Source organism: Leguminivora glycinivorella, chromosome 1, assembly GCF_023078275.1.
Source record: "Leguminivora glycinivorella isolate SPB_JAAS2020 chromosome 1, LegGlyc_1.1, whole genome shotgun sequence".
Taxonomy (NCBI): Eukaryota; Metazoa; Arthropoda; class Insecta; order Lepidoptera; family Tortricidae; genus Leguminivora; species Leguminivora glycinivorella.
The window spans coordinates 874055-892388 of record NC_062971.1 but is presented as its reverse complement, the minus strand read 5'-3'; the positions used below and the strand labels follow the sequence as shown (position 1 = coordinate 892388).

General features: G+C 32.9%; 1 protein-coding gene across 1 annotated transcript in view; it reads left to right on the top strand.

Moving 5' to 3' along the window:
• The window catches only part of LOC125233049 (inverted formin-2-like), a 170337-nt gene that overhangs the window by 72924 nt on the left and 79079 nt on the right, over positions 1–18334 (top strand). The window contains 1 exon segment of the mRNA XM_048138896.1: positions 5016–5037. The gene's annotated coding sequence lies outside the window, so the exon portion shown is untranslated.

Here is an 18334-nt window from a genome sequence, read left to right as displayed (position 1 = left end):
ATAGGTACCATTGTTGATAAAAATCATAACTCTACTTTTCTTTTAATATCTAGTCATTCACACAAAGATAGTAAGAAAATAATAGCACGATGTTGCATCATAGACGTAGGTATATAATTCTTGTAGCCGTCTCTCTTATTTTTTATTAGACCAACTGGGTGGCTAGCCGAATGGCACAATCGCTCACGAAACGCTCACGAAACGAAGCGCTAGTAGATATCTATCTCTATCGCGCTTGCGTATTGGCGCGACAGAGCCAGCGGCGTATCGCTTTCGTTTGGCGTCGGAGAAATGCCATTCGGCTACGGGGCCTGGGAATGCAACAATGGATAATATTATTTATCTTTAAAATTTACAACTCTGTCTAATACTCATTAAAAAATGGGTTCCATATTATAATGATTAAATACTTACCTACAAATTTTATACTCGAAAATTGCAAGTGAAAGAGTCTTATAAGTCTTTCAATTATATTTTATTTGGTTAGCTAAATATGACCTCCTCTCAGAACACAGCAAAACTAATACCTAACACTTGGTTATAAATAAATATAAAAACCTAATTCTATTTTAACCATTATCTAGGAGGTACAGACAGTGATAATATTAAATAAATTTCATTTTAAATGATATACATACATTAAGAACTATTAATCATAAATAAAGAGTCAAATTAAAAGAATTGTATTTAAAATATAGCAACACACAATAATAAGTAAAATAAAGCAATACTCGTATTGTTGTAGCATTTTAAATAACTATACTTAGCTAAACAAATCTTTGCATTTGGAATGTGAAGTAAAACAATGCAAAGAGTTCCAATTGAAGAACAAAGGACTTTGTAGAAATAAAGTGGTGTTCTTAGCCAACTTAAGCTAATGTAAACAAGGCGATACGTTTCGTTATGCTAAAGAGTGTCAAGTTGATTCTCACGGATAAGGAAATCATAAGTGAGCCGAACAGTGGACACTCTATAGGGGTGACAAACTTCTATGAAGTGGTTTTCGGTAATTGTCAAACAGCAAAGTGGCATTGATAAAGCTGAACTTTTAAGTTCATTGATAATCCTTTATCAATGAACCAATGAAAAATATCAAATTTACCAATGAAATGAATAATCATTTATCAAATAGATTGTTTCTAATTCTATTATACATATATAATTGGTGGTAGTTAATACAATGTGCATGTACAAGCACAGACAGGTTAGTTCTAAAATATATCTACATATGAACCTGTCAGAGAAAATGGTACATGAGTAATGTATAGAAATGTGAACCTTATGTATTCCAGTACAATCTTACAGAATGATTATGAAAATAATATACAGCTTGTGGTTTATATAACTATAGTTAATTGACAATAGTGTAAGCTGAAACTACGTATTATAATTGATACGTATTTAACTAATAAGTTTTATGTCATGATTTATGAATGGTTGTTTTATTGTGAAAGTAATATGTTTCATTATGTATAGTTGTAAGAAACTGTGGTAATGTAGTAGTAGTAGTAAACACTTTATTGCACAGAATAAATTATGTGAAGTACAGACAATACAGTAAATAATTTTAATGGTTATGTACAGAGGCGAGCTTATTCCCTTTAAGGGATCTCTTCCAACTAACCGTAGAACAACTGTGTATTTTTAATTTGTTCATGACGTACAGTTTGTATGAATGTTATACCTATGAAACATTACAATATGAATACATGTCATATACCTGTTGACATAAATGTAAGCGTATAAAATGTCAGCGTTATAAGTGTCTGTGAAATTTATATTTATGTGTGGTTTTATGTGGTTATAAATGTGTTGTATTTAAACGACTATGTTTTGACTTATAATTTACTTGAATCGATCTGATCAATCGATTCTGGTGTGTTAAATCACATATGCATATGTGTTCTATGTTCTTAGATATGGTACCATATAGGTAGGAAATGTCAAACAAGTTGGATTGTATTTTAGAAATAAGTTGATGACATGGCTGGTAAGGTTTTACTGGGTTTCCCTTACCTTTGAACAAATGTTGGCCATAATGTTTCCCAGAATATTGTTATACTTTCTCTTTCATAAATGTAAACTATTGAATAAAAAACAACAGCCCATAGTTCCTAATCTTAAGGACTTCGTTTGTACTTTAGTCCCTTGGTAGCTATTCATAGGAGCACACCTTGCCTTACTATATTGCGATAATATATTTCAACTCTTATAAATCGCCATGTGTCTTTTAATTAATTGCCCTAAATCTAATATGTAGTACATACTTACCTACTTATGCATAGATTTGGTCAACGGGGTTTCGTTAATCTCTATTTCCGTTCTAAAATAAGTGCGATAGTAACCTACTTTATCTGTAGGTACTTTAGTATTACACTCATACTCATTGAATAAGATGATATGGAGATAGTTTGAGACCCGATAGGGACATGATTCATAATGTTAAAACAATGTTAAAACTCAATTTGAGTGCCTTAGAGGGGATAAAACTCAATTTGAGTTTATCAAAATACATCCATCCACTAAAAATAATTAAAAAGAAATGATTTTTTTGTACCCAAATTTATTTTTTGTTTTTTAGCCTCAGAAACGGGTGTTTAAAATTATTGGGTTTCCTTTCCTTATGTAAGTTTCATATTTTACATAAGAATCATGTCTCGAACCGAACAATATAGAAGTAAAGTAAGTATAGTAAATGGTAAATAATATAAAAGTTAGCTTTACCTACATGTTACATACGCATTGTCCACTTAACCACTACATTCATATTTACACTGCAATTCTCAACTCAAAACAAAACCTATTATGATGTTAAACTGACACGCATCTCAAACAATCCACTTCCATTCTAAAATGACTTATTTCCATAATGTTCATACTACTCTTAAGATATTTCTTATTAAGCGTACTGATCCGTTACTGTAACTCAAACAAATACATCTCATCTTTAACTATAATTACCAATGAACAAAGAACTCTTCATCCCGTTCAAATCTTACTAACATCTTTAAGAAACATAGACACAGTTACATTGGCTATAACAGTAACAACCAGTTTAAAAAGACCCGTATACCTCTTTAGAATTGTAAGTAGCGTTGTATGAGCGCAGAGGTCTACCGTATGGTAAGTGTGTATGAGTTTCATGATGTTTTGTAAAACAGTCACGACTTGAGCCTGACTTCCGGTGTTGGAGTTGTATAATGCCCGGTTGGTTGTCAACGAGGGTCTGCTTCACGCGTTATGATGTCCTGTATAGAGATCGAATACAGAATGAAGAATTTGGAGACAAATCACATATTTTACAATACTAGAATGGCAAGTGACGCAACTTATAACTAGAATGAAATGAAGTAAAGTAAGCTACGCGGCGTAGTAAAGGATTAGGATTTTCAATTCTAATACCTTTATTTACATGAACATATTTACATAATTATAAACTAAGACTAAACTTAAAAGCTAGCTAATGTCTAAAATAGGCCCTTGAGGCATTGTACCAAGGATACTAGCAACATTTCCTCGCTGTATCGCAATGCTGATATACCTTAAAATGAGCAATTGATTTTTTTCGAGAATTTCTGAACTGTTACGGCCTAACAATTCCTTTTGCCATAACAAGAGGTAAAACATTACAGACCTAGGTTCTATCTCTGTTTCATTGTTTTCTGAGAAATTTTATCGCAAATATCGAGCGTTAAAGGGGCCAATATAGACCTGTCAAAATAATGCAAAATTAATCTCCACAATCCACAATGTCTATGCTCAGTTGCATACTTAGCTACTTCAGCTAAAATATAGTTCATAACTATGAGACTATAGGTACCTACTACTAGTATACTTACGTTATTTTATACTATAGTATGAATGAAATGAACCAACTGTATATGTATGCCTTGTGCCGCTGACTGTATAAGTTTAGTCGATAAGAGCCAATACAATATCAATGTATTGATTAGTCATTATGACCGCAGTCATACTAATGATGTAATTTTGTAACAACATGGTTGTTATGGCTCTTCTAATCTTTATTATTAAATACCATTGTAACTTATACTTACACTACTTTATTTGAATGGGTATTAGTTTTATAAATATTATAAGAAGTTAAATTCTATGAGTAGTTCAAACTATTGTAAAAATATTTTAATCAGTTAAACGTCAATGGTGCGCTAAAATCATAAGTTGTAAGTACCTACTAAAACAGAAAGCACTATTATTAAGCAACATTATTGCATGAATTTATTTATACAATGTTTTTTTATTAATCTTCATAGCTATTTCCATATTATCCATTGTAATACCTGTATGAACTCTCACCTTATCTACACGTGTCCTCCCTATGGTGTTCTCCAGGGTAACCTACCGGGTCACCAAACTGTCCTATTCTTCATAATGGTGTCACCTCAGGGTATCCCTGTGTCACCAAACTTTCATCTGCCCTTGAAATACCACGAATCCTATCGACCTTACTTTCTAAGTTACGCAACCCACCCCATATATGTCCCATCCTATTTAAGGCGTGACAGGTCACAAGATTATAATTGACAGGTAGGTATCTAATGTAGACGCTTAAGGAGTATCGAAATCGAAAATTATGGAGTACGGGAGTTGGAGAAAAGGAGTGTGAAGGTTCTGAGAAATTTATGTTACGTAAGAATGGTTTTATCAGTGTATGTTTTTTTTTATTGTAGGTAATACATCCTTTCTAAATCGAGTGAAGAATAAAATAATACGTATACGAGCTTAATTGGAACTGTAAGAAACTTATATACGCCATAATGTAGTCAAGCTAATATTATATCCCCGTGAATACCTATTCGCTAAACTTGTTTCGAGGCTAAGCAACTAAACGCATTTGGAGGAACTATTTTAAAAGAATACATTAATAAACGATAATTATGAAAAACACAGGTCTAAAGTCAGTCTCGTTAGGTATTAATATTATATTTAAGCATTTACATGTTTATTGTTTAGGTATCGAAGATTGATTTTTAACCAAAGTTTTTTTTTTGTTTCAGATGCAGAATAAGGCAGTTTCAAGTAAGCATCACAAAGACCTTGGTACTCATTTGCATGCAGAGGTGCACTGTAGCTAATTAATCTTCATTTGATACTGCACTGCCATTTATCTCTACGTGGATCGCGTCCGAATCAGAAGTAGCAGGAAAATAAAGAATTTTCCAAGCCGAGATTTTTGCCACTTAAATTAGCTTTAAAATTACATTTTACACATGGTTGGCGATGGTGACATTATTATTTGTTTTAATGAAATCAAAAATATCAATCTTTTAAAAATGTAAGACGATTGACACTATTGAAGCTGCATTTCCACCAGAGATGCTCGATAGCTCATAATTTTGAATACCTATTAAGTATGTATTACCTACTTTCATGGGATCATTTCAGAGGGGTCTAACAAGAAAATCAATGTTCTTCTGATAATTTTCTACAGGATTTAGGAATCCTTCTTAAAAAGTATCCACGCTTCTCATTCCAGTTCTTTTATAAGTAATTGAAACTTTAACAAAAATAACGCAACTGTCTCTCTGATAGATTTCACGTTTTGACATAATATTGATCCGTACTTCAAAAGGAAAACCAGACCCTTAGCTACAAGACCTCTTATGAGTCTCAAGTCTGTCAACTGTCACCAAGATCATAGAAAACCCGGTCAAGTAAGTTACGCCGCGAATATTACAGCCAAGGTATAAATATAGATGCCATCAAAGTGCTAAAAATATGTATACACGGCTGTATTGCTTACACGTTAAGTTTGTGGATACATACTTTTAGTACTTTGTTTGCATCTATATTTAATACCGTGGTTGCACCAATCAAGACACTCATAGTATTACCCGGTCAAGTTACGCTGAGAGCTGAGAATATTGCAAAAACGCGGAAACATATGATAAAGTGCTCAATCTATTTGTAGTCTACATAATGTTATGGTGCGTTGAAGCAAGATTATGATAATAATGGTAATGCAAGACATATATTACTACACATATATAGTACTTATGTTAACTGCTTGATTGTACTCGTAATAAACAAACCTAAAACGGATATTGTAGAGGTAGTTATTGCATTTATATGCATTCTAGATTTCAGTCATACACAACGTACCTATATTTTCTGTTAATAAGCCTACATGGTCTCGGTCTGTGTTCAATTACGGTTTGAGAGGGATTTCCTCCCGCGAGCGCTCTGTCTGTGGAGTGAGCTCCCATGCTGAGACTTTCCCGAAGGTCTACAGTATGGAGTTCTTCAAAAGAGGAGTGTACAGGTTTCCAAAGGGTCGTTGTCTGTGGTCGGTGTAGAGTTGCAAGCGTCCATAGACTTTTCTTGCAGTGTGCGCTTATTAGTTGGCTTAGCGTTTTCTAAATACATATTACAACAATTACCAAACTTACCTCCCATCGGCATTTGGTAAAAGAAAATTCTTACATAATAGTTGTAAAGTCAACTTGTTTTCTGGTACTTCACATCGCAAATGTAAACTTAAACCTCTTAATTTTCATAAAAACTGTGGGCGTAAAATAATCGTCCGCTTAAAAGTTTGTTGGTTCACTTTTCCTCTCAACTGTACCCTTATCTACATTATTCATCATTTGTAGATGTTATTACCAAAGCATAAGATTCACAAATGTGTAAATAACTTGCTGGTACACTCATATTGGCAACTGTCGATGAGTTTCAAATATGAGACGGTCAGTGACATATAGAAAAACTGGCCTGTTTCTGGCAGTTGGTTATACAGGGGGCTTGAGTTAATACCAACAATTAATTTTACAGTTCAAATAATTAAAATATTTAGATCTCTACATACCGATGTTTCAGAAATACATACATATATCATGATAGGATTTTGATAGGTTGGTTTTGTAATTTAATTATTTATTTTATTTTTTTGTTTGTGAAGTCGACTGCACCACATAATAGGTATAATAACTACTTAAAATACCTAAGCCAAAAAAGCTGTTATTTAAATTACCATCTTAATAATTATTTTAATTTTAGAGCAGTCATGCTTAGTGACAATAATGACGAAATTATATTTTAAATATCTTAATTGAATGTAATCGATGCCTATGATTTATAAAACAAAACGCATCGATAATTGCATATTGCTGATAACGTCGATAATAGTACATAATCAATCTTCCGCAGTACTGATTTTGAGTTTGATAATTTATCAGCAATATAAAAGAAATCAATTTTGATTTATTCTGGAAGGATGAACTGACATAATATAACCCGGAAACGCGCTATTATATATTAAAAATAATTATACATATATATATATATTATGTTGAATTATATTTTGGTGTTAATTAGTAGTGATAATTAATTTATAAATGGGTTAATCCACGTAAAAGTAACGTGAGTCACGATTTCATTGAGTATTTATTTAAATTACAGCTGCAAATTAAAGGATCTATGCATTACATATATTTGGGGACTTATTTAGAGATAGGTGATCATTTGAACTTGCGTCATGAATAAATGAAACATGCCATAAAATCGTGACTCATGTTACTCTTCCCGCGGATTGACCCAAATGGCAATATATTCTACTCGTAAATGTGGCTGCATGAGTGTATCGCCCTTACATACCTTTTGGTGTTACAGATGTCAATGGGCAGTATTAATTTACTTACCATCAAAGGATTACCCCGCTCGTCTGCTCCCTGCCAAAAAAAAATTAATAGGCTATGTCATATAAAATCTTAATAAAAGTACACATTTTACACCCTGTATGACCGTGAGAACTCTCCAGCGCATCAAGACTTATCTTGTGCAATGTTTGAGCGTCAACGTTAGCTTTATGTAATGTTTGCGCATTATTGGATTTTGGATGCGAGATGCCACGGTTTAATGAGAAGTCAATATTAACAGTAACAATCGCGCATCAATCAAGTTAACACCTATATACATTGATACAGGTATTTTCAGAAAATTTAACGGAAATATTGGCATTACATTCGTCAGATAAGAGGATCATCAATGTTAATGTATCCTCTCGGTGTACCCATTGTTGGGGACATTACCAGGTTGATGATGAAAACTATTACTTGTACCATCACTTTACTTTATTCGCTTATAACAAACATATTAACAACCAATTTACAATAAATAATTCAAGACTTCTTCACTACAACTCGTCTGTACTCGAACTGGCCACCGTCACTGTATGTCCGCCATTTTTATAACAATCCAACATGGCGGAAACCAGTGACTAGTATGAGTCAATTGATATTCTTTAATACTTTCATCATAAATAACAGTAAGATAAATCAAAATATAAGGCATTAATAAATAATATTATGATGATTAAATTAATTAGAAGGCATTCACAAGTTATAAACATATTTCAGTAAACAATGCAACACTTCACTGCACACTTCACTCGCGAAACATAAGCAAAAAGAACATATTTACACGATTTTATGATATCACCACCTCATCACCTGATTGAACGGAATTCCCGTGCCGCTACGGGGCAATAGCATCATGGGCCACCCAAGCTCTGTCAGCCTGCTGCCGCAGCTGCTCATCATGGACGCTGGATATTGCGCCGCCAGACGCAAGCTCGCATACCATGCCAGCATTTAAGGACTCAGTCGACGATCGAAAGAGTTATCTTTACCCTGACCCTCTCTCCTGGGCACTCCTGGGTCGGAAGTGAATCTACACCCCGACCCTCTCACCTGGGCACTCCTGGGTGGTAAATGAATACCAGACCCTGGCCCTTTCACCTGGACGCTCCTGGGTCCTTGATCTGAAACTTGCAACACTTTCTTTAGAAACATAAAATTTCGACTGTCTTCGAAATTATGGTAAAATTATTATGGTTCGGTAATCAATTTAATAAGTCACAATGTATTGATAGTCGTTATGATTAAATAAATTATTGTCGTCACTTATTAATATAGCGCTATACTGAGTAATTATATTTAAGATTTTTCTGATTTATGCAGTATACACATCTGCAGAATCTTTAAATACTCAAATAACCCGTGATTAATGAAATATCGTGCCTAATTATTTATTTACCATTTGTAACGTATTATACATATTATATTAAACAACTATTTAAGCACCATCGCAAATAAGACTATGGTGCACGGTGTACGTCTTTATTTTTTTTTATTCTGTTATCATTATTACTTTTTTTAGGTTCTAGTTAAGATTGATGCAATAGTATGTCGAAATAGAAAACTCCTTTATATATTGGGGATATAATTAATGTAAGTTAATTCCAAGTTATTTTATTTAGGTTATAGGCCCATATAAGTGGAATTAAATCGATCTGTATTTCTGATTATACACGGTGTTTCCGGTATCACTCAAAACCTCAGACACCCCAACTGATTTTTATTTTTTTAAACTCATCTAGAGTATTCATCTTTTAATCTGATCGTTACTTTTTTTTTAATTGAATCTTTAATTTTCTGTACAGCTCTACTTGACTTTTAGCTCTACACTCAATAAAATAATTGCTAACTACCATCATAAACCATAGGACTATTTATTTGTGTACGTTACTGCAACGACATAAGGTTTACCAATAGACAGCTAAGATGTCACTGTAAAACACTTTAAAGCTTTGTCACAGTAAACTTCAAATTGGACAGGTAATCGCAGTAAGCAAATAAACTCAATATTCAAAATGACAAGGTTGTAATTAGGTACGAGTTCAATTTGTTATGACTTATGATAAACATTAAGATTAAACTGACAAACAACATCAAACTAGTAGCAGAAAAAATAATCGTCCAAGTAACCGGCCAGTATTAATACCCGTAAATACTGAAAAAAGGTAAACAACCTCTAGCAATGCGATATACACAATGTTGTATTACGAGTACAATAGAATGGGCACGTAAAAAATAACTAATAATACTAATTTAAATAAAAATATTACCCCCATCAAGATATAGCTCAATCGATTCTACTCTCGATTCTGAACAAACTGTTTTCAGGTTTTTAGTGTTAAGTGAAACACGGTGTAGTAAAAATAAGGTTTTGTCAAAGAACTTTTGAGATTCATTTTTGTCAACAAGTTAATATGATTGTCACATGTTTCTATTGCTATTCGAATTGCTATTTATTATAGCGACAGCCGTTAGATATTATATACATAAACAATGTGGCTGCAATGACATAGATAAGGTATATGAATAATCATTATTCGTACTGCTTACAAGCTGTGGGGTTTTCATATAATTATCAAGAGGTCTATCCACATATACATCAAGTATAACTTTATTTTCCATGAAAGGCTATTGCGAATTTAGACAATGAATATTATGTTGGGTTTCTACATTTTAGTTTTATTCCTGATATCTATGAAATGGGTTTATACATTGAACCTTTTATATTATTCTTAACGAATGTAAGTATATCGCAGAATATTTGTCTTACAAAGAGTCATAACAGATACTTGGATAGGTCTCTTCACAACCGATACGAGGTATATGTACTTGACTTTTAGTATGTACCAAATATATCACCAACAAAATATGCTAAGTAATAAGTATAAGTTGCGTATGTTATTCAAATTTATTGTTACTTCTGATTCAAGCATAATAATTTAAAACATAATGTTCTTTGTTACTTTATTTTTGAGAATGAGCACCCAAGGTTATATTACACATAAAGAACTAAATACGGTAGCCAAAAGAGAAAAATGTAATTACTGTACTACTTAACCAATCAAAAAGTCGCCATAATTGTAATGTTTGACATTGTCGATCATAATATAAATTATTAAAGATTGAAGTGTACTTTTATATTAATGAAATAAATAAATCAAAACTTATCTAATGCAGTGATATTCGCGGTATAATGTGAATAAAACTAATTAATAACCGCTTTATGAAACATCATCGCAATGTAGTTTGAGCGATTTAAGCTTTCTGAAGAAAAACCAAGAACTGCATATATATTATAAGCCATGAGACCAGAATTTATGCATGCATTATAGCGATGTACTTGTGTTCAATTAATATTATATATAGTTACCCTTTATTTTTTTAATTAAATAACACATTATATCGCCTTGAATAATATCGAACTTACAAAGATCTTTTTTTTCATTGGAAGTCGACAAAATGATCTATCATATCATTAAAGTAATCATTTTTATATAATACGGGCAAGCGAGATTACGTGTCCGTCTAATAATAGGTTGGTTTTCCGTGTTACTAAAATCACATAACGCATATACTCTCATAATGTCATTGATAAAACAATTTTTTTTTTAGATGCTTTTGTAGGTATTTATGAACATAGTAAAATTTTTAACTCAAATAATAAAAGCACTCATGAACATGGCATTGCGCCTCAAATTATCTGTAATTGACTAACATTTTATTTAAGTTTTCCCAACTGCATATCCCGATTGTTAACGTAAGGCGTGTAATGAAATATTAGAATATTATTTTTGGTTGATTATTTTGAATCGATTGCTTATATCAGTAAGAATTTAAAATTAAACGGTAGCACGTTCATCAACGTGTATTAAAAATAAAAAGCTTCGCACGTTCATCCACGCGCTTAAAATACTCGCACGTCCATCCACGCGCTTAAAATACTCGCACGTCCATCCACGCGCTTAAAAGACTCGCACGTTCATCCACGTGCTTTACACTAACACGTCCGTCCACGTGCATCAAACATTGATTCCATAAGATACATGTTACATTGTGCCATAGGTATCCTCCTTGTTGATATCTACCAATGATTCCATAAGATACATGTTACATTGTGCCATAGGTATCCTCCTTGTTGATATCTACCAATAAGTACCATAATAGCGTTAATTGTATACCTTGTACTACGATCAAAATATTTTATTATTCACGCGTTATTACTTATTACATGATTATGAATTATGACCAAATCTACATATTATACCTTGTACTGTGATCAAAATAGTCAAACGTACAAAAATTGTACTGTAACTACGGACGAATTTTATTTTTCACGCGTTATTACTTATTACATGATCAATTGATCATGACCAACTCTACATATTAACCGTTCTTTTACATGATTATGACCAACTTACATATTGACCGTTCTTTTACATGATTATGACCAACTCGACATATTGACCGTTCTGTTACATGAGTATCACCAACTCTACATATTGACCGTTCTTTTACATGATTTTGACCAACTCTACATATTGACCGACATGATTAATACACCTATTAATATAACTCTTGATAATGACTCACTCTACATCTGACTCTACATCTGACCCTACATCTGACCCTGCATCTGACCCTACATATGACTCTACATCTGACCCTACATATGACTCTACATATGACTCTACATATGACTCTACATATGACTCTACATATGACTCTACATATGACTCTACATATGACTCTACATATGACTCTACATATGACTCTACATATGACTCTACATATGACTCTACATATGACTCTACATATGACTCTACATATGACTCTACATATGACTCTACATATGACTCTACATATGACTCTACATATGACTCTACATATGACTCTACATATGACTCTACATATGACTCTACATATGACTCCAATTGTGAAGTGATGTCATCTCATTTGCCTGAATTATCACCATTGCAATATATAAATCATCATCGCAATTAATATTGAATTAGTGTTATTTCAGAAACAAACAATGATATCATTGATTAAATTCACAGCATTATACATTAGTTGTCGATTTCCCATCGAATACATACCCATGATCATCATGGTAATATACGAAGAATGATTTGATATACATTGATCAGATACTTGCGCCATCACTGGCCATTGTAGAATGGTAATAATAAATGCCTGCCGTCAACCCAAGCACTTCAATTTTCATGGAATTAAACTTTGTAAAATCTATAACACAGTTAAAATATTTGAGATTTATACTAATGATGATTGATCATATAAGGAAAAACATTTTTGTTTTATAACGAGTTACTACTCGTATATCCGAAAATGATTTCACGAACAACCAGAGGTGACCAAACTTTTTTTAAAAGAAATGATAACGATCATATTATTAGATTGTTGTTATAGATTGACAACTGCTATAACGATAAACATGTTTTTTAAAACGACTTGACGTACAACATATGCTTCACAGATGAAGATTTAGAACTTAGTTTAATTGGAAATAAACGTTATATGGTAACATTCAATCATGTTCTTGCCAATCAGATTAAACATAGCAAAACTTTAATTTTCTAGTTACGGTTAAGCTTAAGACTTCCTTTTTACAATAAGAAGTCACATTATTAAAACAGATGGATATACAATCCGGCATTTTAATACAATAAAGTAAATTTCATTAAATTTTAAATTCAGTGACAGAATTGAATGACAGTGACACAACTTCGATTTAACGATTAATGTAATGGATTCGATTCACACAAAGTATTTAAAAACTTAGTCCAGGATTTGGGCACGGTCCGGCATTATGCCACGTGTCAGATGGAAATGACTTTTGTATACATTAAAAATACTATGATCAATATCGTACTTAACGCATCAAATATCAAGTAACCCTGTATTATAATTTTCAATTTGAACTAAAATCAACATGTCATAATATGTATACCTACATATTTTTTTTACCAATATTGTGTCCCTTGACTCAAGAAATTGCAATATTAGAATATTTTATGATTACATATTTTTACACAGCTTATATAATTAAATATTTATTTTAAATTGTATTCCAGATCTGTATAATCTGATAAGTTCGAATATGTATCATAATTAAGTAACAAGTATTTGACCCATGATTATTTTCTTACTGGTATAATAAATGTCACCACTTTTCATAAACCGAGATGTGAATTTGAAGCAAAATTTTGTTAGCCGTTTTTAACAACTCGAGGCATTGCTAATACAAAGGAAAAAAATCGTTTAATCAAGAGTTTATTCCTATCGACAAAGTGCCAGTTTACTCATAACTCCACGATTTCTTAAAGACATACTGTCACAAATTGACCGCTGCAGCATATCGTAGCGCTTAATGTGTAAAATAATATGCAATTTTCTGAACAAGTTGTGTTCCATTTTGGATTCATAAAAATAAGAAATCGTTATAACTTTTAATAATACACAGTACTGAGGGTAAGTAAATGTAATGATGACATCTTTTTTTTTAACAATAATGTTAAATAATGAGAAGTGATTGACTACTGCACGTTTTATCAATAATTATACTTTTGTTTTATGCGTATTATCGATCTATTGATATAATTTACCACAATTATTTTATTCCATCAGATTTTGCAATATAGTCATGACGGTAGATTATCAAACCAGTTCTACAACGCCAAAGAAAGAAAAATAAATGTCTCACTTACCATAACAATTTCAGTTTACGTTTCGTAAAGTAAGATAATGGTACTTCCACAAAAAAAAAACCAAAGGAAAGAAAACCTTACGTTCGTGTGGCGTGGCAAAAATCTTTACCGATTCTTGTTTCGTCCCATTTCTGACCTGTTGGGGACATTACCAGGTTGATGATGAAAACTATTACTTGTACCATCACTTTACTTTATTCGCTTATAACAAACATATTAACAACCAATTTACAATAAATAATTCAAGACTTCTTCACTACAACTCGTCTGTACTCGAACTGGCCACCGTCACTGTATGTCCGCCATTTTTATAACAATCCAACATGGCGGAAACCAGTGACTAGTATGAGTCAATTGATATTCTTTAATACTTTCATCATAAATAACAGTAAGATAAATCAAAATATAAGGCATTAATAAATAATTACTCTTACACCATTATATCTACAATCTAATCTAATAACTTTAAGACGATACAGAAGCCCGGGTCAATTCTCCATACAAACACCCTCTGCTATTTCCTCCCTGGTTTTTGAATATAGAGCAATGATTTTTTCAACACAGGGTACTATTATTTTTATCTGTGTCGAACCGTTTTGATTTTTTTGATATTCTTATTTTTTGAAGACGCTCTAACCCATCAAAATTTTCCAAAAAGGCCTTATTGAATATGGCGCAAAAAAAGGTGTGGTATTCAAAATTGGTAACAATTAGCCAAAAAAACCAAACAAATTTCGGTCCGACACAAATTATATCATTGTTATTCAGATTCTCAACTTTCGTAACGATTGATTAAATTTGAAGGAGGAAACAGTCGAGAGCGGAACCTAGATTTTAAAGATTTTTCGCAATATCTTTTAACTGAGTTGTTCTGAATGGACATTTTCTTTTTCTTTTCCATTTTAGCAAGTTCGCTCCTGTAGCGTCTTAATATCAACTCTTCAAATGCCATAGAAATTTACTAAAGCTGGGCTACAAATGTGCTAAAGAACAATACCTAGAACTTTCCATGAGAAAATTTGCAATTATTATTTTTATACCACGTCTGTGGCAAACAGGTATACGGTCCGCCTGATGGAAAGCAGTGACGCTTGCAACTCAAATTCATGTTTTTGTTTTAGAAACTTCTCTTCGGTGCATTGATATCATCGACTCGTGTTATCGAGGTTCCACTGTCACTAATTGTAAGCCACGCTCGTAGTCGGAAGTAGAAGTAACGGCTCGTTAGTACAACAGGAGCATAATGGAAACTTGCGTAACATAATGCATAATGTAAGGACAATGCAGGGCGCGGCGTGCGTCGTGATGCGTTTTTTACATCGCTAGGGTTGGGACTTACTTTTCCTGCATTATTTTTAAATTCTTTCTTGAAGAGATTGCTCTTAAATTATTTGTTTACTCTATTTTGCTTGATAATATGTTTATTGATGAATAATTCAATTCAATTCAATTCATTTATTTCAAGGACCAACTGAGATCATTGTTGTTAGTACGCAATTACATAATAATTAAATATATGGTTAGTATTCTACAAAACAATAATAATATTGCTTGAGTTGAATTTATGTGCGAAATGTCATTTGATATTTGCCAGTCGCTTTTCGGTGAAGGAATACATCGTGACGAAACCGGACTAATTCCAATAAGGTCTAGTTACCCTTCGGGTTGGAAGGTCAGATGGCGGGCGGTCGCTTTCGTAAAACTAGTGTTTACGCCAAATCTTGGCATTAGTTGTCAAAGCCCCAGGCTGAGGCCCGGCGTTTGCCATGAGCCGTGGCAAATGCCGGGATAACGCAAGGAGGATGACGATGAGGAATAATAATTAAATAAATAAAATAAAAAAAATAAAAATAAATATTTATTATGTACATATCGGTTTTCTACATTTTTGTTGTTGGTCATGTCTGCACGGGTATTTTTCAGAGATCGTTTGAAGTAAAAAAGCAGAATTATATTTTGTTATGTACTAGAAAACAGTTGCATAAGCAATCAGGCAAGGCTCTTTGCGTCCGCGTGATGCGTTTTCTGAGAATGGGACTATATTTTAACTTTTTTTTTCAACTGTCGCATAGCCAATTAATAGAGATAAAATTTTGTAACTAAACCTTGCAAGGTTTTTCTTCTATTGTCTCATTAATTAGCTAAAAATGACATTGCAATCTTATATTTAGGACCGTGACTAAAACAGTGATGGAGACTGCCACGAGTAGAAACAGGAACTAACAAAAAACGATTGATTCGTCGGAAATACGAAGTTGTACAGTTGTCAGCAAAAATAACGAATGAGGTATCCAAAATAATCTGCAAACCTGATTAAAAGTTATAATACCTGATTAAATTAGTGTAAAATTTTAATAAAATGGCTGGGTTACTTTTAATCGTTTAGAATTATAATTTAGTAAATTTTGAATTAGAATTTGGTAAATTATTAGCATTCAAATAATGTAGTAGCACAACACAATCTTTGGTAACAATTTCAGTAACAACATGGAAGAGCAGTAGTACCTCCTGGCACATAAGCGATATTACAGCTTGAAAGGGGGTTCCAATCACTAGCTTCAAAATAAAAATTGTGAAAAAAAAAACATTCCTGATTTTTTTTTGCTTATTTCATTTATCACTCGCCTGATAGAAATTTAATCGCAACAGCAATATCGATGTTTAAAACAGCGCAGCTATACAATTCAGTTTAAAATACGAGTTTTAAATGATTCACGGTTAGTTTCATTAGACCGGGGTGAGGGCCTGGAGTTCTGTATTACAAGTTCACGCCTAGTTCAGATTCCAGTCTCTCACAAAGGATAATAAAACTAAGCTGTTCTAATTTTTGTTTAAATTGTTTATATGTCCTTTGTGAGGTGAAAATAAATGAAATTTTATTTATTATTTATTAATTTACTTATATCGGGACCTCAATAAAAATCAAAGAGGTAATCACGGTCTATATCCCGGTCAATATAAATCTAATTCAGTTCACATCCAAAAATGAATCACGTTAAGTGTTCGTGGTAAGTAATAATTGATCTGCTTACTTTGTATTACACGAGAGAAATTTCCTGCCTCATCTTTATAGTAAAAAAGTAAATGTGGAAAAAAGAAATGCGCGAGACCCTAGCTAGATCATCACCGCGTGACAGCCGCTTCCCCTCACGTCCACGCATGCGCACGGACTAATGGATCGATCGATGCCCAAATCAATATCGATCGATGACAACATTTGGACACCATCGATAATACTGTTTGACCTATTATGGACGTTATTGTGATGATTTGAGGAGTGAAGGCCTTTTTAAAAATTATTAAAATTATCGCCAGCAATTTTGTGCTAGCGATAATTTTAATGCACGATATTTTAACGATTCAATAATTTCTTCTTTGTTTGTGCTCTAGCCGCATAATGGTCAGCTTGTAAAATGGTCATTCATTCCTTCGAATTGGGAGAAATAAATTAATTCAATTAAAAAATTTTAAGGAACAGACGTGGTTAGGTATTTATTTTTATAGTTTAACTTCTGTAAGTAGACCCCGTCGTAAACTTAATACCTACTTAACTAACCTAACCACAAAATTATTTTTTTTGAAAAAACTCCCGACCGCGACATAGTGGACCGATTTTCATCAAACAACGATGCGAGCTAACGATGACACTAGCGCTGTGAAAGTTGTACTGTGGTGTGTGTTAAACACTCCCGAATAACTCAGCTTTCAGAAAAAAAAAACTAAATCTCAATCGGTTCATCCGTTCGGGAGCTACGATGCCACAGACAGACACACACACAGACAGACAGACAGACAGACAGACAGACAGACAGACAGACAGACAGACAGACAAACAGACAGACAGACAGACAAACAGACAAACAGACAGACAAACAGACATACAGACAGACACGTCAAACTTATAACACCCCGTCGTTTTTGCTTCGGGGGTTAATAATAATACTTAAAAAAATTGTT